The sequence below is a fragment of the Dysidea avara genome, chromosome 8 (assembly GCF_963678975.1).
Source record: "Dysidea avara chromosome 8, odDysAvar1.4, whole genome shotgun sequence".
NCBI lineage: Eukaryota > Metazoa > Porifera > Demospongiae > Dictyoceratida > Dysideidae > Dysidea > Dysidea avara.
The window spans coordinates 18360230-18383392 of NC_089279.1; the positions used below are offsets into that span (position 1 = coordinate 18360230).

At 37.7% G+C, this 23163-nt stretch overlaps 1 long non-coding RNA gene and 1 pseudogene across 1 annotated transcript; one reads left to right on the forward strand and one right to left on the reverse strand.

Annotated features, from left to right (window-relative positions):
* Positions 1–759: 759 nt before the first annotated feature.
* LOC136264831 (uncharacterized) lies at positions 760–3106 on the reverse strand (annotated as a pseudogene).
* Positions 3107–14884: 11778 nt separating this feature from the next.
* LOC136263963 (uncharacterized) lies at positions 14885–17380 on the forward strand. The gene is made up of 3 exons (XR_010704883.1): positions 14885–15101; positions 16486–16557; positions 17072–17380. It is a non-coding gene; the product is annotated as an uncharacterized lncRNA (long non-coding RNA).
* Positions 17381–23163: the final 5783 nt, after the last annotated feature.

A 23163-nucleotide genomic window follows, 5' to 3' on the forward strand; every position in this document is an offset into this window, starting at 1 on the left:
CGCCGGGTGACAGATAGTACTACAACAAAGACATTCCCTGACGAAGTCACGTTTGATGGCCTCCCTTTCCTCCGGGCTAACGCCTTCGTCAATAAGAAGTGGGTGAATCTCTTTAGCGGCGCAAACTTCTCCACTATAGTTTACAGTAAAGACTCTTCCATAAGCACCTCGCCCTAGTTCCTGTCCAATTGGCACAACTCCTGTGAGGGATACTTCATTCAGTTCTTCTATTTGTTTGACAGCAGTTTGACCCATATCACGGAGCGAAACTGTGAAGTCTGTTCATGCCAGTGACGCCGTCTATCCGAAATATTGGACCAGCTAAATGCCAGGGCGGGCTAGCGACTGAAGCGGGAAAGACTGTTCGGCCTATTTACTTTTACTGAATACTGAGTATTTGTGGTTTGTGGGCACTGATCATGAATATTAGGTGTGGTCTCTTGATAAGTTGCTCAGTACAAGTTGGCTCAGTATTGATTTGAAAGGACAGCCAGTCAGCCATGCCGGCGGTTGTGATAGCTACGTAACTAGCTGATACAACTACAGCCGGGTGCACACCCCCAAGTGAGTGATTAGACTCTACAGTAAAGCAAAAATGAGCAGATTGTGTACTTTGTGAAGAAAGTATGAAACTGCACGTAGTATACCTACCATGAAGTGTATTTTGATATATGGAGCCATTGCAGATTTGACCTTTGGTGTCCTCTACAGTTCATTTTATGCTAATATATCATCTATGCAACACTTAATTTGTTCAAACTAGTGCCAAATTAAAAATCTTATCCAAAAAAATAAACAAGTTGGTTGATCTGATACAGGGGTTCGTTTTGAAGCAGGTACTTCATCATCAGTTGTTGGTGGCCGTTTTTTGCTACGATTACAAGTCACACTTCTAGAACTACCAGCTTTCTTAGCCTTTTCATCTGCTTTCTTCTGTTTGTCTTCGACCTTTCTTCTTAAGCTTTCTTCTCGTTTCTTCTTTTCTTCTTCCAGCATTTGCAATCTTGCTTTCCTCTTCTCTTCTCTTTCACGTTTCTTCCTTTCCTTCTTCTCAGCTGCTTTCTTTTTATCCTCCTCCTTTTTCCATAGTTGGGCTAAGCAAGTTTCACTAGTAAGCAGTCAGGCTTTGGGAAGAGACTTTTTAGCTACATTAGCCTACTCATTGATAGTAGGATGCACAAGATATTGTGACAGTGGAGAAACTGTGGAACTGCTACTGATTAGTGCTGGCTGAGTAGCATCGGTAGCATTACCAAAACTGGTTACTTGCTGTGAGGTTCCATTTAAACCTATAAGCATCATGCATAAATAATAGATAAACTATTGTTGAACAACATGTCTTTTATGTGTGTGTTGTATCACAGGTTATATTACTGGAATGGGCTACTCCTGCTTGACCATCAAGCAAACTTGACTCAGGGTGATTAGCCTTCAGCCACTGGATATATAGTCCGGATCAATGGAAAGGTCGAAACCTTCCCTGTATCGCCTCTGAAAACGTTCTTCTTGTTCCAGAGTGAATGGATTGTCCAGAATAGTTTCACTTGCATCATCACAATTGTCATCATACACACCTGCAAGTACAGTCAAAACAATTAATTTATAAGCTAACAGAACTCACATATTGGCTCCAACATAGACATTTCTTCAAAATAAGCAGCCAATGGTAACCCGTCATCAATATTAGTTGTAGAACTTGGCATTACAGGATTATCAAAACCAACTATGACTGTGCTCAGGGAGTTTGATTGGTGTGAAGTGGGCAGCTCGACTGATTGCTGAGAAGTAGGTAGCTCTACTGAGTGGCAGGAAGTGGGCATCTCAACTGACTGGCGGGAAGTGAGTGAGTTGGCTAAGCTGCCATCATTTACTGCAATCGCAGAAGCATTAAAAGGATACACCCCACACTTTCTAAAACCAGCAATCAAATTAGCTGGTGTTACTGCATTTAGCCATGCCTTTGAAAAAAGACCATTGAAATTAAATTTGGTGATGACCCTTCCTGGATTCTGCTGAATAAATTGGTGGCATATACTTCTCCAATGCGGCTTCAATGGTGAAAACACACTACAATCTAGAGCCTGGGCATCATGTGTAGTATGAGGAGGAAGACAAAGAATTATAACATCTCTTTCACAAGCACTCTGGATCAGCTCATACTGATAGTGTGTGCTATGCCCATCCAGCCAGAGAATAAGTGGGCATGCTGCAACAGCATGTGTCAAAAAATGTCAGTCAGCCAGCTTTGGAACAATTCAGTAGTAATCCAACCCTTATCACTCAGTCCATAACTTGTTCCTGGGACTTCACCTCTTGTCCATGCATGACACAGCTTTTTGCATCAAAAATGATCATCGGCGGAATCACTTGACCAGCAGTATTGCCACAGGCTACCACTGTTACTTGCCCCTTCCTTCCTGTTGACCTCACTCGTACCTTCTTACTGCCTTTCTTAGCCACCACATTCAGTGCTTTCGGGTCCAGGGGAACACCACTTTCATCAACATTATAAATCTGGTGTGGTGCATTCATCAATCCATTCTTGTCAAGGACATCTTTAAGCAAATTGAAATAATGCTGCATTGTTTCTGCATTAACTGCATCCATCCTACTATGAGCTGTGTTATCTCCTCTCCTCAAAGATAAATCTCTCTGCCTTTCTATGAAATTCCTCCACCATCCCTGGCTGATTTTGGTGCCTCTTAATATATTCTTATCTCGTGCAACCCCTTCTGCAATAGCCAATACTTCCTTTCTAGTCTTCCCATTGCCTACCTCAGAACAGTGTTTCAAGAACGTTGCCAAAGTGTTCTCCTCCACTGGATTCAAGTACCTGACTGGTCCGGGATTCACATTATGAACGACACGTCCGCTAACTCTATTGTACAATGTGGTGGAAGGAACATTGTTACGCTCTGCTGCTTCACCGTGCACGAACGGACATCTAGCCAGATGCTGCCATTTCCATGGCTCGCTGCATTTGCTCCAGTGTATACTGTTTTCTTCTCTTTTTAGGCGGTGAAAAATGACTGATTGCTTGTCGTGTAGTGCCATTTCTTCGGCATTTCCTCCTGTTTCTTTTAGCCTTTCTTTGTCCACCTGCCATTCAGAACCAATTTTCAAAACACACCCTACAAAAATATGCATTTCTTATAAAATTTATGCCTATAAAACTCCTCTAGAGTTAGTACGCTATAATACCTTAATGGGTAAATCTGGGGCTGATTTCCTGTTACACCCGCCAATTAACAGCTGCCGAATAATTCTGTAAACTTCCGAATTCGTTATGGTTTTTAAAAAAATTAATTTTGTTCGATATTAGGTACCGTTCGATAATAGGTCACTTACGCTACACAAAAATTTTGGAATTTTCAACCAGAATAGGGACCATAGCTCATCGATAAAAAGTACTGAAACAAGTTGGAGTGTAATGCACTATATTAAATCACAGTAAAACAACAAGAAGTGTTATATCCCTACTGTGCTCAGATACCATAATGGAAATGCACAGTAGGGATATAACACTTCATATTGTTTTGCTGCGATTTAATAGGCATACACTACTCCAGTACTTTTTATCCAGGGGTGGTTTTAGGGGGGTTTCTGGGATTTCCAGAAACCCCTTTGGGCTGAGCCTACTTCAGAACAGCTGTCCAGCCTTATAGGCAACTAGTATTATACTGATTCTTCCTTAACTACAGCTATAACCCACAGGACATAACACACAAATCATACTCACCAATTCTCATTTGCTATCTGATGCTTTCACTATTCTTGCAGTAAAATTCAAGGATCACAAGTGAGTATAAGATCGAGGTACTCTAATAGAACAGTCGTCTACTCTAATACAACATTAAACAATATGCTAGTTCCACATTTAATTTATTTGTAGGATGGAATTATTCAAACCTGTCTGCAATTAGAGATGTATCTTTACAGATAATGTGTGTGTGTATTTCAAAGGCCTTTGTTTATTGATATCTACTTGTACAGTACTTAATGACAGTCATTCAGGAATACTGTATCATGTGTACATGCACCGCTGAAATTCAACCTCAAAGCATCAAACCTTCAAAGTTTTCCTGTGGGGCATATGCATATATGCCCTAATATTGTGATTTGCACACTACAGTGCCGTTAATGATTCTTAGATACTTCCTGAATGTTAACCACCTCATATGACTTTGCCCCCCCCCCCCCCCCCCCCCCCCTACCAACTTAGAGTACTGTTCTGTTAGAGTACCCTGTTAATTCTTGTTATTGATATAGCAGTAAACCTTCCAAGACTGCAGAGCAAACAGAAGAGAATAATATAGAAGGTGTGATGGTAATAGTGATAATGAAGGACAGGAGTGTAACCAGGATTGTTTTGAAGGGGGTTCGGATTTAAAGTAGAATATCTTAAGGGGAAAGCCTGGGTGCTTCCCCTAGACCATGTTTGGATGAAATGATGTATACACAATGTGTCCTTAGGCAGTAACATTAAAAGGTGTTGTTTGTGCATCTAACTAACTAAAACCAACACACTGCTGTTTATGCAGCTTATAGAAACTATAAACCTACGTATTGTAAAACTAGCTAATCTTCACTTCCAGACAGCATACTGACAGCCAACTTCAATTTCCGTGCACATGGAAGCCCTCCACACTCGAGTCTCTTAGTTGGCAATATTTCTTTCCAGCTATACAATATTCTCGGCAGTCCTGTTGATGGTCAATAACTTCAGACTTGGATTGTACTCCAATATGTTCGAGGCATCACGTGCCCACAACATGTAACAAATAAACAAACCATTCATCTGGTAAATATACATCAGTTTGTGCTAACACGTATAACACGACCACTCAAGTTTACCAGCTGCTGCCTTGTAATATGTCTCAACCGACCAATGAACAGTCCTTTGCCATTTCACTTGCGCCATTTAAACTTTCAATCATGCACCACATGCGCAATTGATCACGTGTTTCAATAGATATGCTTTGCAATGGTTCAGCATTAATGTGATGTGACCCTCAAAAGTAGTACAGAGGAGCACCAGTGGGCAAGTAGCTACCAGAGAGCTCCAGGGCTGTAAGATTTGATGTGATTTTTAATTTTTAAAAATTCTACCTCTGAAAGGGGGGTTCATCCAAACCCCCCTGCCTACGCCCTTGAAGGAGAAATGCCAAGTAGCTATGAAGAAGCAAAGAGTTGAAAAACAGAATCATGACTAGCTACTATAAAGCTAGCTAAATACTTGAAGCTAATCATAAAGATTCGGTAGACCAATCTAATAGCTAACTACATAACTATTGGTGAAAACATGACATATTAATGCTAGTGAGCATCAGTAAATTTCAAGCATTGTAACATTAAAACCTTGTCAGTGTCTGGGGGCTCCACTCCCAGATTTTTTTAATTTTATTTATTTATTAATGCTTTACAGCACAAGTGCTGAAGGTCTGTAGGACACCTGGTCCTACAGCCTGCTTAAAGACTTTAGCTACTTAAGGTGTGTTTGAAAAGTTGGAGATCCCCACATCTGAATCCTACCACCACTGGAAACCCCCTTCTAAAAATCCTAGATCCGCCCCTGTTATCGATGTGCTATGGTCCCTATACTCTAGTTGAAAAATAATGATTATTTTTTGTGTACTTTGTTAACTTTTTTGCAAATAATCATTATGACTGTGGTGAACCCACGCATACTGCATCTGAAATGGCGCTACTCACCCAAGCTATATCAATTATTGTCTGAAATGTGAAGTATCCATTGCCAGCTATGTTCAACCCATTACACAGCATTTCGAATTAAGAACTGTAAAAGCACCTCTGCAATCCATGTATACAAACAAATGGTGCTGTGTGCCCCAGTTATATCAATTATCATCTGAAAAGTGAAGTATCCATTACACTTCGTTGTCAGCTATGTTCAACCTGTTACACATGCAACAGTACGAATCAAGAACTGTTCAAAAAGCACCTCTGCAATCAAAATAACCACTATGAAAAATACGGACGATTTCCATTACGAAGGGAAGCCATCACATGCTACCGCCAAATCGATACTTTTCACTGTCAGCAAAAATAAATGGGACACAAAGGAGGACACTGGTAAGTCCATGAATAATGCAATGTATGTGCTGTGGTATGCCAAAAGGCACCTCTTGGACCAAAGTTCATAAAAGTTCATAAATTGTTTCACGTTCACAAACAAGACAAAAAAGTTCATAAATCTATGACCTTTATTCACAACATGGCAACACTGTCAGTCAGTTACTCAGTCAGTCAATAGAAAATTCCCTTAAATAACTTTTTAAAAATTCCGTAGCAAAGCATTTCGGGTCGAGTTTGGGCTTAGTTTTGCCTAACCAATACTGCCTCATCATCGTCAGGGAAAATTGAGGCTGGTTTTTGGGTGATGTTATTTTGTGGGTTATGCCTACTCCTTTGTGGTCCCTACTATACAGTACTATCTTACTGTATGGTTTTTAGCTAACCATGAGCACTGCAGGTAACATATACAACTAAAAAGTGGAGAGATATCCAGGAGTGGGACATAGGGGTATGTATTTTCCTAAAGCTCATACATGTATGATTGTTCTAATAACAAATTTAACTATTGAATGATATACATGACATGTGTATTTTTCCAGGTACAATAGCCGAGAACTAGCTTTACCTGAGAATACAAGCATGAAATTATACTTCTTATCATTCTCAGGTACTTTAGAGGTTGTTCTCAGGCACCTGAAAGAGTGTAAAGTATCCTGGGTGCATGGTATGCCCCTTTAGATGCCATGTGTGTATAAGAACACAAAAATCTTTCTACCATTGTCCCCCCTTACTCTCATTAAACCTTATTGTGACTCCCCTTAAGTCATTTCCTACATGAATATCTGACTGATAGTATTGTTTCTAAAACCTGTATGCTTTATCACTGTAAAGCTCTGGAAAATACTTTGTTATGCTCTTAGGCTCCCCCACATCTTGGATATGTCTCTCTAAAGGTAAATATTTATGGGGATACAAGATGTAGGTAGTTCAGGATCATAATCTCCCTATAGTCATTTCACAAAATTTAACTATCAATATAGTATGTTAGGTATGTATAGCACTTTAAGTATGGAAAAAGGATTTTTAGCAAACGTGACTGATAGTAGGCTAGCTAGCACTAGCATATATAGCCTATAAGCTAAAGCTTTATATTATTATTCTATCATATAGAAGCCATAACAACCCCAAATTTTTGAACAACAAAACAACTATGTATATGGCCTTTGTTGATGTATCTCATGGGAGGAGGTACATACCCCTATGCCCCACCCCTGGATCTCTCCACTTTTTGGTTACATATGTTATCTGCAGTCCTAATGGTTAGCTTTAGAATTGATTGGCAGACAAGGAATGTAGATGAAGGATGTAATTGTGTGGACAGTTGAATTTATATGAATTTTCTGCTGGTAAAATATACCATAATTAACTTTTAAATGGAATGTGCAACTTGTTTCTTGGATAAAGATCTTTAATTTGGCACGTAATTGAGTGTTGTATGGGTGATATATAGACAAAGGTCACTGTTTTGAGCATAAAATGAACTATAAGAGGACACCAAATTAAGGTCCAATCTGCAATGGCTTCATATCTCAAAATACCCTTCATGGTAAGTAGGTAGCAAAGTTTTGTACTTTCTTCACAAAGTGCACAATATTTTTCTATGTCACTTTACTAAAATAGTCTATGGCTCTATGTTGATTTGGGCGTAGCCAATAGATGTTTGCTCCTGCTGCTACGCTATAGTCATTCATGATGACATGGAAACTTTTCAGTTTGATAGTAGCTAACTGCTACAAATGAAAGATCATATGCTTGCACTCCATGTGCAGGGAGCTGCATTCATGTATTGACAGAAAATTTGAAGACCTTTCAGGTGTCCTTCACTAATGGTCTGGCTTAGCTGGATGTATACCACAAAAATGAAAGCTAATTTTTTTTCAAAATTGCTAGGAGGTGGCATGCATCCAGAGTAAAGAAAGAAAGAACGCTTCAAAGTATTGGTGCATGCTAGGTTGATCCTCTGGGCATATCTTTTTGACCAAAACTAACTGGGTAATTTATGTATGTAGCTATATAGAACTGTGTTAGTAATTTAGTATGCGATCATGTGCATGTAATTTTGCTTCTGTGATGGAATGCTAAAATCCCATATGCATGTAACCAGGTGTATATATTTTAATTGTGATGGAAAAATTGTTTTGTACTGTGTCAAGATAAGTTTCAACTGGCCAGACCATTTTATCACTGGATTACTTGGGTAGGAAGTAAAGAAGGTCTTCTGGTGCAGTTTGAATATATACCACACTTGTCCTGACACTATCCCTAGTACATAGTTGCTCACATCTTTCAATTACAAGAGTGCAATACTAGGAAGTATTGAAGTATTGCACTCACTTCTAAAACAGTTGAATATTATTCATTAAAGTGAATTTTAAAGTGCATTAGTGCTAAATTACTTTATTGTTTACTTGAGTGGTCAGGGCTTACAATATAGGATTTCTATTCTTCCAGCTTGGGTTCATGGAGTAAGATTTCTTCCAACTTCCTTTCAGTAGACTTTACTGTTTTCATGAAGATATGGTTGTTACTTCTTTGAAGAATTTCTGTTTGATCTTTCGTTTTCTTTCACTACTCATCATGACTGTTTTGCAAGCTGTTTCCTTGCTAAGATTAATGTAGCATGTATTAGGCATCCTTCGATTATGTTGGTATAATCTTGAGCACGGAACTGATGCCTGAACCATTAAGCATAGTGCTAGTGAGTAATTTACAATAAATCCTTGCATTTGAAAATGTGTACCATAGAAATAAAAGTATTAACATACTCTAATAGGAGTCTATCTGTATCACAGAGGAGATTTTGACAGAATAAGAGAACTTATATCAATTTTTCAACAGGATTTCGTATCCTCAGAGTATTATGCTACGTAGATCTGTTGAAACAAACTGGACAGAATTCAAGAATACTATTAAGCAAGTTATTGGATGAATTTATTCCTCAAAAAACGTACAATCATCTAACTACATTCCATGGATAAATTGTCAAATGAAGCACAAAAGTAAAGAATGCAAATGACTTTGCAATATTGCTAGACGATCACAAACTCCCAGTGCCTGGGAATCTTATTGTAAAATCAAGAATGGGATAACTAAAGAAATCAGAACAGCCCACAGTAACTATCAGTGCCAGCTATTTGACAATAACTCCAACAAACCTCTAAAATGTTTTGTAAATATATCAAGAGCTTAAGGAAAGATCATGTAGGGTATCAACACTATCTTCTGTGGAAAAAAGTAACTGATAGGTTTGACAAGGCAAACTTTTAAGCAACAAATGAAAATCTCACTGACATCCCAACCACAGAGTCTTCATATCCATCTATGCCTGAAATATTATTTTCTACTGAAGGCATCTTTAAACTACTTTGCAAATTAGACACAAATAAATCACCTGGCCATGATGAAATTCTATCAATGGTTAAGTACTTAAACAGTGTTCTGCAGAAATCGCACCAATACTCCAGGTCATCTTTACCCAATCTATGTATACCATCAAGCAATGGAATAACCTACTAAACTCTATTATTGAAGCAGAATCTTTAGAACAATTTAATAATTATATTCTTAACTTAGATTTGTTGTAACTAACTTTTATTTTCTGAGGGTTTATCCCTCCTGGATGTAACCAGCTGTATTATGCTGTCTTTCCAGTAAATAATCATAATGTAAGACTGTTTGCTGACAATAGTCGTGTGATCTCATGTGAAGAGGACATTGCTGAACTCCGACTTGATCTCAATACCATGTTCAAATGGCCACATTTGTGGCAAATGAAGTTTAACTATTACTTGAAGTGTTATAGGATACGGAAACCAATACTAACAGACTATTTTTTATCAACACCCAAAAATTACAGAGTGTCAAGCAGCATCCATATCTGGGTATAGTATTTGCCCAAACAATGTCTTTCATACAGTACGATAGTACTGTATAGTAGGGACCACATAGGAGTAGGCGTGGCCCATGAAATAACATCACCCAAAACCAGCCTCAATTAGTTAGGTAAAACTAAGCCCAAACAAGCCTTCAGATTGAGATTGACCCAAAACACTTTCAACAAGTTGCTACGGAATTTTAAAGAGAAAATTATTTAGTGGAATTTTCTACTGACCGAGTAACTGATTGACTGAGTAAGTAACTGACTGATGCCTTCAGACAAGCGTAACTTGATAATGGCTTAGGCTACGGGTTTGATTTTTTCACTGTTTGACGTCGCTTCGGCAGAGAGGTGCCTTTTGGCATACTGCAGTCTGTACAATGCATTCTCCAGTGTCCTCCTTTGTGTCCTATTCAACTTTACTGACAGCGAAAAGTGTCAATTTAGTGGTAGCACGTGATGGCTTCCCTTCGTAATGGAAATCGTCCGTATTTTTCATAGTAGTTATTTTGATTGCAGAGGTGCTTCTCGAACAGTTCTTGATTCGTACTGCTGTGTAACAGGTTGAACATAGCTGACAACGAAGCATAATGGATACTTCACTTTTCAGATGATAATTGGGGCATGTGGCACCATTTCTTTCTTTTGGTATGTATGGATTGCAGAGGTGCTTTTCAAACAGTTCTTGATCCGAAATGCTGTGTAGCAGGTTGAAAATAGCTGACAACGAAGCGTAATGAATATACTTCACTTTTCAGACAATAATGGCCCCATTTCATATGCGGTATGCATGGACCAGTCATAATAATTATTTACAAAAAATGTTAACAAACAAGTACACAGAAAAATTTAAAATTTTCAACTAGAGTAGGGACCATAGCACATCGGTAAAAAGTACTGAAACAAGCTGGAATAGTGCACGATATTTAATCACAGTAAAACGATAAGAAGTGTTGTATCCCTACTCTGCTCAAGATACCATAATGGAAATGCACAGTAGGGATATAACACTTCTTATTGTTTTACTGTGATTTAATATCATGCACTACTACTGTAACAGCTTGTTTCGGTACTTTTTATCGATGTGCTATGGTCCCTACTCTAGTTGAAAATTCCTAATTTTTCTGTGTACTTGTTCCACATATTAACAGTGTCACATCCAAAGCGACCAGAACATTGAATTTTGTTAAACGGAACTTGTGTAGTTGCTCCCAGCAAACTAAATCCAGAGCCTACGCTAGCCTTGTCAGACCAACACTTGAATATGCTAGTTCTGTGTATATAGGGTCCCCACCATAACAATCAGATTGCCTCTATAGAAAAAATTCAAAGGATGGATATTTGATGACTATAATTTCAGTCACAGTATTATATACCACCATGCTACAAAGTCTCAAGTGACCTACATTACAATATCGTCGTAAAAAGACGTGTCTTATCTTGCTGTGCAAATCTATTAATGATATTTTAGCTCTAAAATTCCCATTTCACTGCGATTTCCTCAAATACAAGGATTCATCATCATTAATCCTACCATATAACACATATCAGAACATTTCTTCCCTAGAACAATAAGAGAATGGAATGATCTCCCTCAACAAGTTATTGATTCTACTGTAACTCACTAGTTTTATTGTAATTATTGAATATTTGTAATTGTTTGGGACAGACCTTGTCCCCTGGGCACAACCAGGTGGAGCTGTCTGCCCAGTATAATAAAATAGAACATTCAGTAAATCTAATAAAGTAGTCATATACAGCTATTTGACATGACTGTTTTATTAGAGTATATATCAAATATTTCACACATTGATATAGTTTTACATACCTTGAACAGTTGCTCACAATTAGAAAACATGGTAACTGAGGTATAAATCAATAATGTGCATACTACAGTGTTATGAGTACGACAGCCACACCACTCATTGATCATGTGTATACATATACGTATATAGCTATAAACAATTAGTTCATTCCAACACATCAGTCATCATCTACTATATTATAGTACCTTTAACTTGACCAGGACTATGACATGATGTCATGAGTATGCAGCAAACCTATAAACTATACATGTCCAGTGATGTGTACAAATACACTAGTATAGAGTACATGTTAAAAAGATCAATATACTTTAATAGAGCAGTCAAGATCTAGTTACTCTAATACAGCACTCACCGTATTCTTTAGAGGAGCAGTGTAGCAAGCTATGTATGTAGTTATAAATAAGGAGATATAGTTGGTGAGGGGCAGCTATTGTCACTGTTGGCATGTAGTGACTTCTTTTTGTGGTCTTTTAGGCTGAAATTGTGATTCATTGCCCCTGGGGCCCCACTTTAACTCTTTTCCCTGATCCCCTTAGTTTCTCTGGGCGGCCCTGGGTGTGAGCCATTGTATCCAGAACTCGCCTATCAAGTGAGGTACATGAGATAAATTGCAATTGTATACCATTTTCATCATGATACATAAACAATTATACTGTATCACTTAATGCTTTTCGTGATCACTCCAAAAAGGCAAAAAATAAACATTACTATTAGCAGTGATTTCAGGTTAGATTTTCTGTTTGAATAACTACAGTAAAACCTCTATAATCCAAATAAGAAAATTGTGTTGGATTATTGAGCTAGTATTACATAGAAAAAAATCTTTTTGGTATACAAAACAATGACAGATTATAGAGGTGTTCTGGATTACAGAGATGTCGGATTAGAGAGGTTTCAGTGTACAATTAAATCCCATCCAAAAACAGCTTATAGCTGTAAAAAAAGTGCGCGTCCAAGTAAAGCAGAGTTAACTGCGACAAAAAGTAATGATATCAAAATGCGACCATGTGCGAGGTGTGCAAGTTGTAAAATTAATATTAACTAATCAGATAATACAATGTTATTGTTGAAGTGTTAATGAGAACTATGTGATGCTGCTAGTTTTTAAGTGTGTGAGCATCTTCATAAATGCCACATAAATTTAATTCTCAATAAAGCAATGTGTATAGATTCTCTGATAGTAGTAAATAGTTTGAGTTTGGCCACCTTTCCTTTGTTCGTAGCATTGCTGTATACAGGAAAGGCGGCCAAACTCAAACTATTTATTACTATCAGAGAATCTATACACATTGCTTTATTGAGAATTAAATTTATGTGGCATTTATGAAGATGCTCACACACTTAAAAACTAGCAGCATCACATAGTTCTCATTAACACTTCAACAATAACATTGTATTATCTGATTAGTTAATATTAATTTTACAACTTGCACACCTCGCACATGGCCGCATTTTGATATCATTACTTTTTGTCGCAGTTAACTCTGCTTTACTTGGACGCGCACTTTTTTTACAGCTATAAGCTGTTTTTGGATGGGATTTCAATACTTTTTATTAGAATAAGCAATGCACTGTTGATAACAGTAGGTGAGTTTCCATGGTTTTGACAGAAACCCCAGATTACAGTGACAGAATATTAAAATATAACTGTAATTTTAGTGGCCAGGGCCGCCCACATTGGGGGTAACTGGGGTATTTTTCCCCCTACCACAGCCCGAAAGGGGCCACTTGAATACCTGTTTAAAGAAAGATCGATATACTCTAATAGAGCAGTCAGGATCTAGACCCTTCCTTGCCCCTGGTCCCCTCTTTAACTCTTTTCCCTGGGCCCTCTAATTTCTCTGGACGGCCCTGTTAGTGGCATGCCACTGCAGTCAACTAACACCCATTTTAACTAGTAAACCCTTAACAACACTTTGCCTTTCATCTTGTACTGCATTGAAACGATCAAGATACTCTATTAGAGCAGTCACAAAACAGCTGTAACACAGCAATCAATATTTAGCATAGTTACAACTTCTGCTTAGCATCGGATTGTATAGTTTAAATTACTAGCTACTTACAGACTTTACAATATAAAAATATGGCACTTGTAGAAATGTGACTGTTCTTTAGAGTATCTCGATCTACTTCAAGCATTGACTATAGCGATTCCGGAATTCCGTAAATTTTGCATAAAATTTTCTCCGTGAATCTTCCATTGGAGAGTTGGCACAATCAATTCGCTGCCGTACGAGTGATTGATCAAACAATTGGATCATTTTTAGGGTTTCTGGGGGCAAGGAATACGATGGTGCAGTTAGTTTTCTGCTACAAATATGTCTGTGTGTAGTTTTATGCCAATTATAAGATTATTTTGCAATATAGCTACCACAATGTAATGTTCTCTTTGTAAGAAACGACCTAGCACATGTTAGTTACACCAAAGTGAGCATTTTTGTACATGTAGTTTTCAATATTACTATGCTAAAAGTTAGCAAATTTGCACCACAAATAGCTCATCTCTTTGATGCACCATTTTGGTAGCTGTCAAGGAGCTGTACATTAAGAGAAAAAATAATCATATAAGCAGCTATAAATCAACAGTACACCTCCTTGCTTTGCATGCACATTGTATTTTTGAGTGGAGGTGACTGCTACAGAGTGGTTGAACTTCACCATGTGTATGCTGCTTTGCCTTCCGCAAGATCCTAAATGCATACAACTATTTAGTGGCTTTCTATGGAGGTGACCTTTATTCAGAGGGTCTTACAAGTAAGGTTACACTGTGGTCCATGTATTAAGGTATTGATAACAGAAAACAGAAGTTCAAAATGTTATTGCAAAGCTCAGTTATAAGCATTCATTCAATTGTGCCATTTTTGGGACTATTTTCAATGGAAAGATACGGAGAAAATTTTGCCTATTTTCCAGGACAAAACTGCTTATAACTCCACCATCCTATGATGGATTTTTAAAAACTAAGTGTTTATGAGATCCTTAGGGAGTACTGCACAAGGCTATGCTAAATAAAAACTTTTTCCATTAATTTTAAAATTCTTCCGGAATCGCTATTGACTAATTCAAGTGAAGAAGCTACGCCCCTGCCAAGAGATCTTGTGAAATGAAATGAGAATAGTAAAGAAAAGGCAAGTATGTACAGAGACAATAGAGGGGCGCGTAATTATGTCCTGTTGTAAATAAACGCCTTTAAAATTTATATTACTACTAAATAAACGCACCAGAATAGGCTTGTGTGGCTGTTGTCTCCAAGGTTGTCTCATTACTTGTCTTTTCGTGTTGAAGGGATTTAGTCGCAATTGGTGAGTTTAACTATACATGTATTTGTGTTGTAAAACTTAATTGTAAAAAGGCGATTAGCACATATCATGATAAACATGTATTTGTCACAGTAGAGTCTCTCACGGAGTCACGATTATTACGAGACATTGGACCAGGGTAAAAAATTTACTGCTATATTTAGAGGTTGTAGCGTTTGTATATCTTAGTATCTTAATAAATAATCCTCCATGATCACTAATCACTAATAGTACAGTGAAAAATGGTCATTATTCAGGCCGTAGGGACAAAATTTTCTAACCTTGCCTTTTAAAGAGGTGGCTGCATTATGCGGCCTTAAAAAAAGGTAAGAAGCATGCTGTTCTAACTGGCTATAGAGATGGATTTAGTGTATGACAGCGTATGAGACAGTGAGTGCTGGCAGCAAGGGGGCAGCCAATCTGTTAGAGCACCAAAAGCACTGCTTCAGACATAGGCAGTTGACTGTCAGCCCCAAGTGTAAAAAGTTTCACTGTTGGTCCTTATAAGCTCCTGATGAAGAAAGTGATGAAGTCATTATCGAGGTCATTATCCATAGGATATATTTTTCAGAGTATCCATTTCAGTTCTACAATATAGTAGCCAAGCATAAGATGAACATAACACAGCATTCCAGTAGTTTAGTGGTGACCACAACACTGCCTGAGTTAAACTGTGGTGAGATTTGAGACTACCAGAAGCCCTGGAATGTCTTCAACACATGAAATACCAAATATCTAATGCCTGGCTTTCATCCACAGTGGACCTGTCTTGGTGGCCACTTGTACAGAAGGGAAACAGCTGCCACACAGTCTTGCGAGCGAAACAGCTAGTTGCCACACCCCTTAATTATCAATTTGTAAAATCTTTAGCAAAATTGTGTGTGCGAGCAAGTGCGATGTGGCAGTGCCGTGTATATGGTTGCTGCCTAGCAGTGACACATCACGAGCAGTGACACATCACGAGCAGTGACACATCACGAGCAGTGACACATCACGAGCAGTGACACATCACGAGTATTGAAGTCACAATGTGTTACTGTATCATCCATCTAAATACAATCTCTGAATGTGTCATTTTGTGTAGAGAGCAATCTTCCACAAGAAGTGACCTGCAAGTTTCAGTGTATATTGTTAACCATTAATATTGTTCACAATATTGTGAACTATATGTACAGTGAAACCTCACTTAGTGGCCACCTCTTTAATAAGACCACCTCATTATATTGGCCTCCTCTAGTAGGTCCCAAATATAGCTAAGCATTACTTATGACCTCATTAATAAGGCCACCTTGTTATTCAGGCCAAATTTTTTGGTCCCACAGCCTGCCATATTAATGAGGTTTCATTGTACTTATGTGAAGTTTTATTTTTCGTAACTTTTCTTCAGGTTTACTGATGGGCACTATGAAGCATTGTTGACTGGTACGTGTATAATGTGGTGACTTGAAATGCTAAAACAGTACGTAGCATGTCTTGTATGTACATGTAATGTGTTGTAATGTGTCCACACATCCACACATCTTAGAAATAAATATAATTGTATTCTCTATAAATAGTCAGTTCCATTGTGCCACTGGGTCATAAGTTGGTTGAGTATGGATTATCCAGGACACTTGAGTCACATTTTGTCCTGGCCAAGTGGATCTCATCCACTGACAGAATATACAGGATCAGATCACGTGTATAAATTATGGTGGAACTTGTTTATTGCCACCTTCACTCATTCAGCAGGTAACAGTGTATAAATTCTCAATTGGAATTGGCTTTTCAAGAGTGGTTGTCTTTCTATACTAGTGGCCATTAAGATAGGTTGTACTGATAGAGTGTACATACTAGAGATGCAACAATATCCTCCACTTAGTGTCGTTTGATAGTGATGCAATGGAGACTATGTATTATTGCATTTAAATACTATACTATTATATTGCAACTCTAGCACGTATTTATAACAGGAATGTTTGTTAACTGTTTAGACATACTGGAGCCACACCCACTCATCTGGATTCTACAAATGGAGTCATACCAACTTGTTGTCATCATACTTACTCGTTACTCCCATTGTGTTTGGATGAATATACATGCCGTCATGTGAGACTTGCTACCATGGTGGGCCACTGGAAAACATTTGCATAGCAGTTATATTACAGTCATTATTGTACAATTCTTACATTATTGTTGTGAAAAGTGTTTGGTATTCATGTGTCTCCTCTGTATGTTGTAATTACATGTGTAATTTTGTGTGGGGGTGCTATAAAATGCAATAATGCATGGTGACAATTGTATTAGGCGATTTTGCACACTTCCTTTTAAGTTAGCTACATGTGCTAATTACTCACAGCTTGTGTCAACAACTGGTAACCGCAGTTGTACTCTTGTGTCATTCTTTAAGCCGCGCCCTTAGAGGACAAATTATGTGGGGGCGACTAATTTCAAAACGAAGGATGGTATGCAGCACCATAGATTGTATCTATGGACTATAATCTATGGCAGCACACTTCTTGGTGGCTACATGTACTGATTAACTACATAGAGCGCCAGTTCATCAATACCCAGTGACCGCAGTTGTGCTCTGCGTCATTCTTTAAATTCCGAGTAAAATTCTTAGAGAGCAAATGACGTGGGGGCGACTAAATTCAAATTTCAAACCAGCCATTCTCGAAAACAAATGTTTCAATCTGAACGAAACTTTCAGAACAGTTTAAAGACACATTGCCCTACATGCCAAGCGAGTATTGCGGAAAACAACAATCTGGGATTTGTATTTGGCCTCTAGGTCGACTGAGGACGACTGAAACTTCGTTTGGTGCTGAAATCACGACTGTAGGGTAATCATGTATGGTGAAATCGATGATGTGAATCTTGAGGTGATTGAGTGAATACTGAAGCGATAACAGGACGATGAATGTTCGGAATGCACAAAGGAACGCAAGGCATACACCTGCGGTTGCGTCTAACCGCATGCGATAAAAAAAAAAAAAAAATGAAACTTCCCCTTTGATGTCGGCAACCTCGATCACGAAACAATCGGCATGGATTTGCTTCACTGCTTGTGTGGTAGTTACTAGTGACACGATGAGTTCAACTCCAGAGTTTCAGAGGGATAGCGTAAGTGACGGGTGGATTACAGGAAGGCCGAATTTGACAACGTTCGTTCTTGTAAAATCCTCACGTAGTGGTCGCGTCATTTATTGTCTGCGGCGCGCGTTTCTGCTTTACTGGCCGCGCGACTCACTACCGTGAGTCTTGATCTTGTAACAGGAACCCATAAGTGCCACATGAACTTATGGCCCCTGGTTAAATATTTTAAAAGTTACAGTACCTGCGGCTGGCTGTCAGTTGTTCACAGAAGTATCTCTTCTTTCAGCAATACATCTATATAATCTGCTGCTACTCACAAAACTGCTTTCATAACTTGCCATGCAATGTGTCACAGCATCAATGACACCTTTACACAGAGAACTAATTTTGTATTTCCCCATTCTGAGTCACTGGTAGTACTTTCCAGTGGCTCTCAGTACTTTTAATGGTAAAAGCAATGTGCACCCAGATATCTTCACTTCGCGAAGTCTTTGTTAAAAGGATTACCCTCCATAGTAAAATCTCTTTGTTTAGCATAGGCAGTGGATATGGGTGGAGGGTGGGAGTCATGTCTCCTCACTTTCATTGGACAATGCTTGCAAGTAAAGATTGATGAACGTAGTCTAATAAAGAGAGAACAGTCAACCACTCTAATAGAACAGTCCACTATTCTTAGAACAGTCACTATTACATATATATGATATGTCTACAAACTGTAAGCAACTGCTTTAATTTGTTTACAAAAAGTATCTAAAGTACTCTCTCAGAATTTTCTTGGAGACATGCCCCCAGACCTCCATAAATAGCTATAGTATCCATGCATGCTTCAAACTCTACTGCATAACTTCAATGTCATAGTGGCCCTTCAATCTTCATCCTGCTCCACCATCCCTGCTATAGCCTCTAGCTTGCTATGTCACAAAATAAAATTAACTCTAAGGACAGACATACATAACACCTGTGTATAGCTATCTGAACTTTCCAAAGTTGCATAATTAGCTTACAAGTACATAGCTACACCTTTGCTTACTTTGAAACCCAACACTAAGGAGGTATAAGTAATAATTAAACAGTAGTAGCAAGCTATGATCATGAGGTGGTTAACTTTACCACAGTTATTTCAACAAGGCTCATATTACTAGTTGTTATTATATCAATAGATTTACATCCCATAGCAACAGTTAGAGTGAATAAAGAGTTGTGGAAGTTATTTGCACTAAAAAGGATTTTAAAAGTACCACACCATCTCAAAAGCACCAGCAAATCATGTCACATCATCACGAATCATTCCATAACACTTCACACCTATAATAACGCAATTACATTGAATAAGAATAATTATTTTCATTTAAGTGACTAGGTAGCTACCTCATTGCTTAAATGCCTCATATTACATGGAGTTATGTGTACATGAATAATTGACTGTTATAAGTATACATATAGCTGTAAGGTTTTCTGAGTAATCATTATATGGATAGTGTGCAAGCTACTATATATACTAACTGTTCAATCAAATCACATCTTAGAAGTATATGTTTGTAGAGTTATAAGACATAATATTAGATATGCAGCTACTGTACACTCATAGATATAATAGTATAGACCAGCTGCAGATCACAATCGATTTATAACAATTCAAAATCAAAGTAGAAAATAACTACTTTAATCATTATGCATGGACTTTAGGTGTTACCTCACCTCTCAAACCATGCTAGTATTTTACATCTATAAGTGCCTGACTTTCTCAAGGGGTTGTGCTATGTTTTGCATTGAAGTTTATGCCATGACTGTGTTGTGTTGACACAAGAATATAATTATATTGTTTATTTTATGCCATAAGAGATTGTAGCCATGTACCACATAGCTGTATGTATGCTCAGTTTTAGATCTGTATAAAGAAACATTAATAAACAATATGTGCATGGTCATGGATTTATGGTCAACTATTTTTCTATCTGTATACCGACCTGTTAGTTACTAGGGGTGCTTTCACAGTATAATGCAGGTGCTTTACCACAGTGAATTCAATAGGCTGCTCAGATTGCTAACTGGAATAACATCAATAGGTGTAGTTATACATATCAAAGCAGTATAAATATGGATTTGTAGGGCATTACTTGCACTACAAAGGATTTTAAAAGTACCACTTCTCTTGGAAAGTACCCTATATGTTTTCACTTTAATTTCAAGTTCGTTGTTTAATACATAAAGTAAACAAGTCGAAAATCAAAACATTTCTGTAATCAGGACACTTTTGGCAAGGTTATCTGCAGCTGATTGGTTCATAATTTGCATTAGCTTTAGTATCTTATAACTAAATGTCTGGATTATGCATCATTCCATAGTTTGATATCCTTGGATTCAACTAAGCTTTCAAATGTGAGACATGATAATCCTATATATTGTGAAAACCAGTTAACATTAATAAAATATTGATGAATTACGCTATTACTGTATGAGTATGAACTGAAATTTGGGATAAATACCACTTCTGTTGCATTGAAAATGGAAATCTCAATTGGCTTCTGTCTTGTGAAATTTTATCTATTTTCAAAACAACACTCATGGTATTCATCTCAAATTTCATTGCTATTATAAAATTGCATAGCTTAAATTTATTCAAATACAGTAGTACATTTGATTGTAGAGCTCTAACTTATAAACTCCTTCAGTGTAAGCCATCAATATGTACAACACAAGTACTGTCAAAGGTTTCCTTATGTAATGACTGTACGTACTACAGAATTTCTCACAGCACTAAACTATGCAGCCACTAAAGCTCTTCTCTTCTGGTGTATATAAAAGTGCTGATGCACAGAAATATTAATAAGGACAATCAAATACATGATGATAACTGTAGTAGTTATTATACTGACTACAGGGTGTCTTGTAGCAGCACAGGGCAGCACTTGTTCCAGCTTCTGTAGTAGCCTGGGAATGTTGGAATCCAACCCTGGAAAATCTTGTGATGACATCTACCAGATCAACAAGGCTACCAGAGGAGTATCAGGTGACTACTGGATCCAAACACCTACTGGTGTACACAAAGTCTACTGTGATATGGAACTAGACTGTGGTGGTACCAAAGGAGGTTGGATGAGAATTGCTGACATTGACACCAAAAGAGGAGACCAATGTCCTAATGGATGGGTGAAAAGTTCTCAACACCATTCTTGTAAAGCAAATCATATTGCTGCTGGTTGTTACTCTACTATCTTTGACACAATGTCTACAATGTACGGCAAAGTATGTGGAAAGATAATTGGATATCAGAAGGGAAGTATGGATGCATTTTATCCATCTGCAAGAGCACATGGTAAATATCCTAATTTCTATACTCCTGATACTATGTCAAGGTCTTTGGATGGGGTATATGTCAATGGAATATCCATTACCCTTGGTTACCCACGTAAACATGTATGGACTTATGCAATTGGGCTCAGTGATGACTATGACTATCCGGCATATAACTGTCCATGTGCTAAAACTCCCGGACCAGACCCTCCATCATTTGTTCATGACCATTACTACTGTGAGTCTGGTAACACTGGAACATATGATGTGAATGAACTGTACACTGAAGATCCATTGTGGGATGGAGCTGGTTGTCTTCCTGAAAACAGTTGCTGTTATCAACCGAGTATGCTGTGGTTTTATCGTCAATTTCCCAAGGCTGAAACTGGGAATATTGAAGTGAGGATCTGTAGAGATTATCCTTCCAAAATGAAGATGTCACAGTGGAACAGCTTGAAATATATGTGCAATAATTACAATCATTCTATACACTGATATTATACTTGATACCCCATTATTGTATTTTGAGTTTTTATCTCACTAGTGGTATTGTTATTTGCTTTATAGAATGCAGTGTAATTGTGCACACCCATTTAATTACAAGAACCTATATACCATGTAATGAGTGCCGGAAGAGATATAGAGTGTAGTGTTCATGTATAGTTACACTGATGGCTATTTCTTTTAGTAAGAAAAGCAAGTCTAAGACTTATCTTGCATACCACGTTCTTTGGTATGTAATAGGTTGCAGGCACTTGCAAACAACTCTTAAATAGGGTAAATTCAATGGTAGCCCATGTACGTAAATATGTATGGACTTATGGTGTTGGACTGAAAATGCACTTAGCTAAGATATTGGAATTTTTGTAAGTTTCAAACGTGATCATGCTTAAACTGTATTATATTTTAACACAGATATAATGAATATTGACTTAAATATTGAAGTATGTACCAGTGTTGTCCTACATTACTGTTTCATCAAAACCCTGATTGAAAAGACTATTGGATGTACAGTACAGTAGGTATCAGATGTGAAATGGCAATACATTTCATCTACACACCTGTCATACCATATAACACACCAGTAAAGATAATTGGTATAATAAATACAGTAGATGGATGGTAGGAAAGACACAGTACTATACTTCTTATTTTTAAAAACTGGTTTAATCATTCCTTTGTATACATGTGTATGCACACATCTTCATGAAGCAAGATATACATATTTACAAATACATTATGTTCATAACTATCAACCAGGGGTGGTGGAGTAGGCCAAAGAGTGGGGGTTGGGGGAGCAACTTTGACAATGAGTGGAGTTTAATGCATACAAAGTAACTGTTCTATTAGAATGGCTGATTGTTTTCTTTGAGTATCTTGACCTTTTTACAAATAAAAGTAGCCCTCCTGACCTTCGCATAAGTGATGAGCAGTGACAACTAGTGAAATACATGAAATCTGTCACCTATAATGGTGTAATCATTAAAACCATTAGCACCTTAATTTGTAGCAAAACTGCAAATTTCAAAAAGTTAAGTTGATACAACTAACTACAATTATTAACTTTCAACATCGAATCTTAATCATTCAATTGTGTTCTATACATTCACCCTTGCTACATCCTAACTTAATTCTTCGTAACTCTAATTTAGCCGCCTTTTTTCTTTACTCTGACTATTGAAAAAGGTGGCCA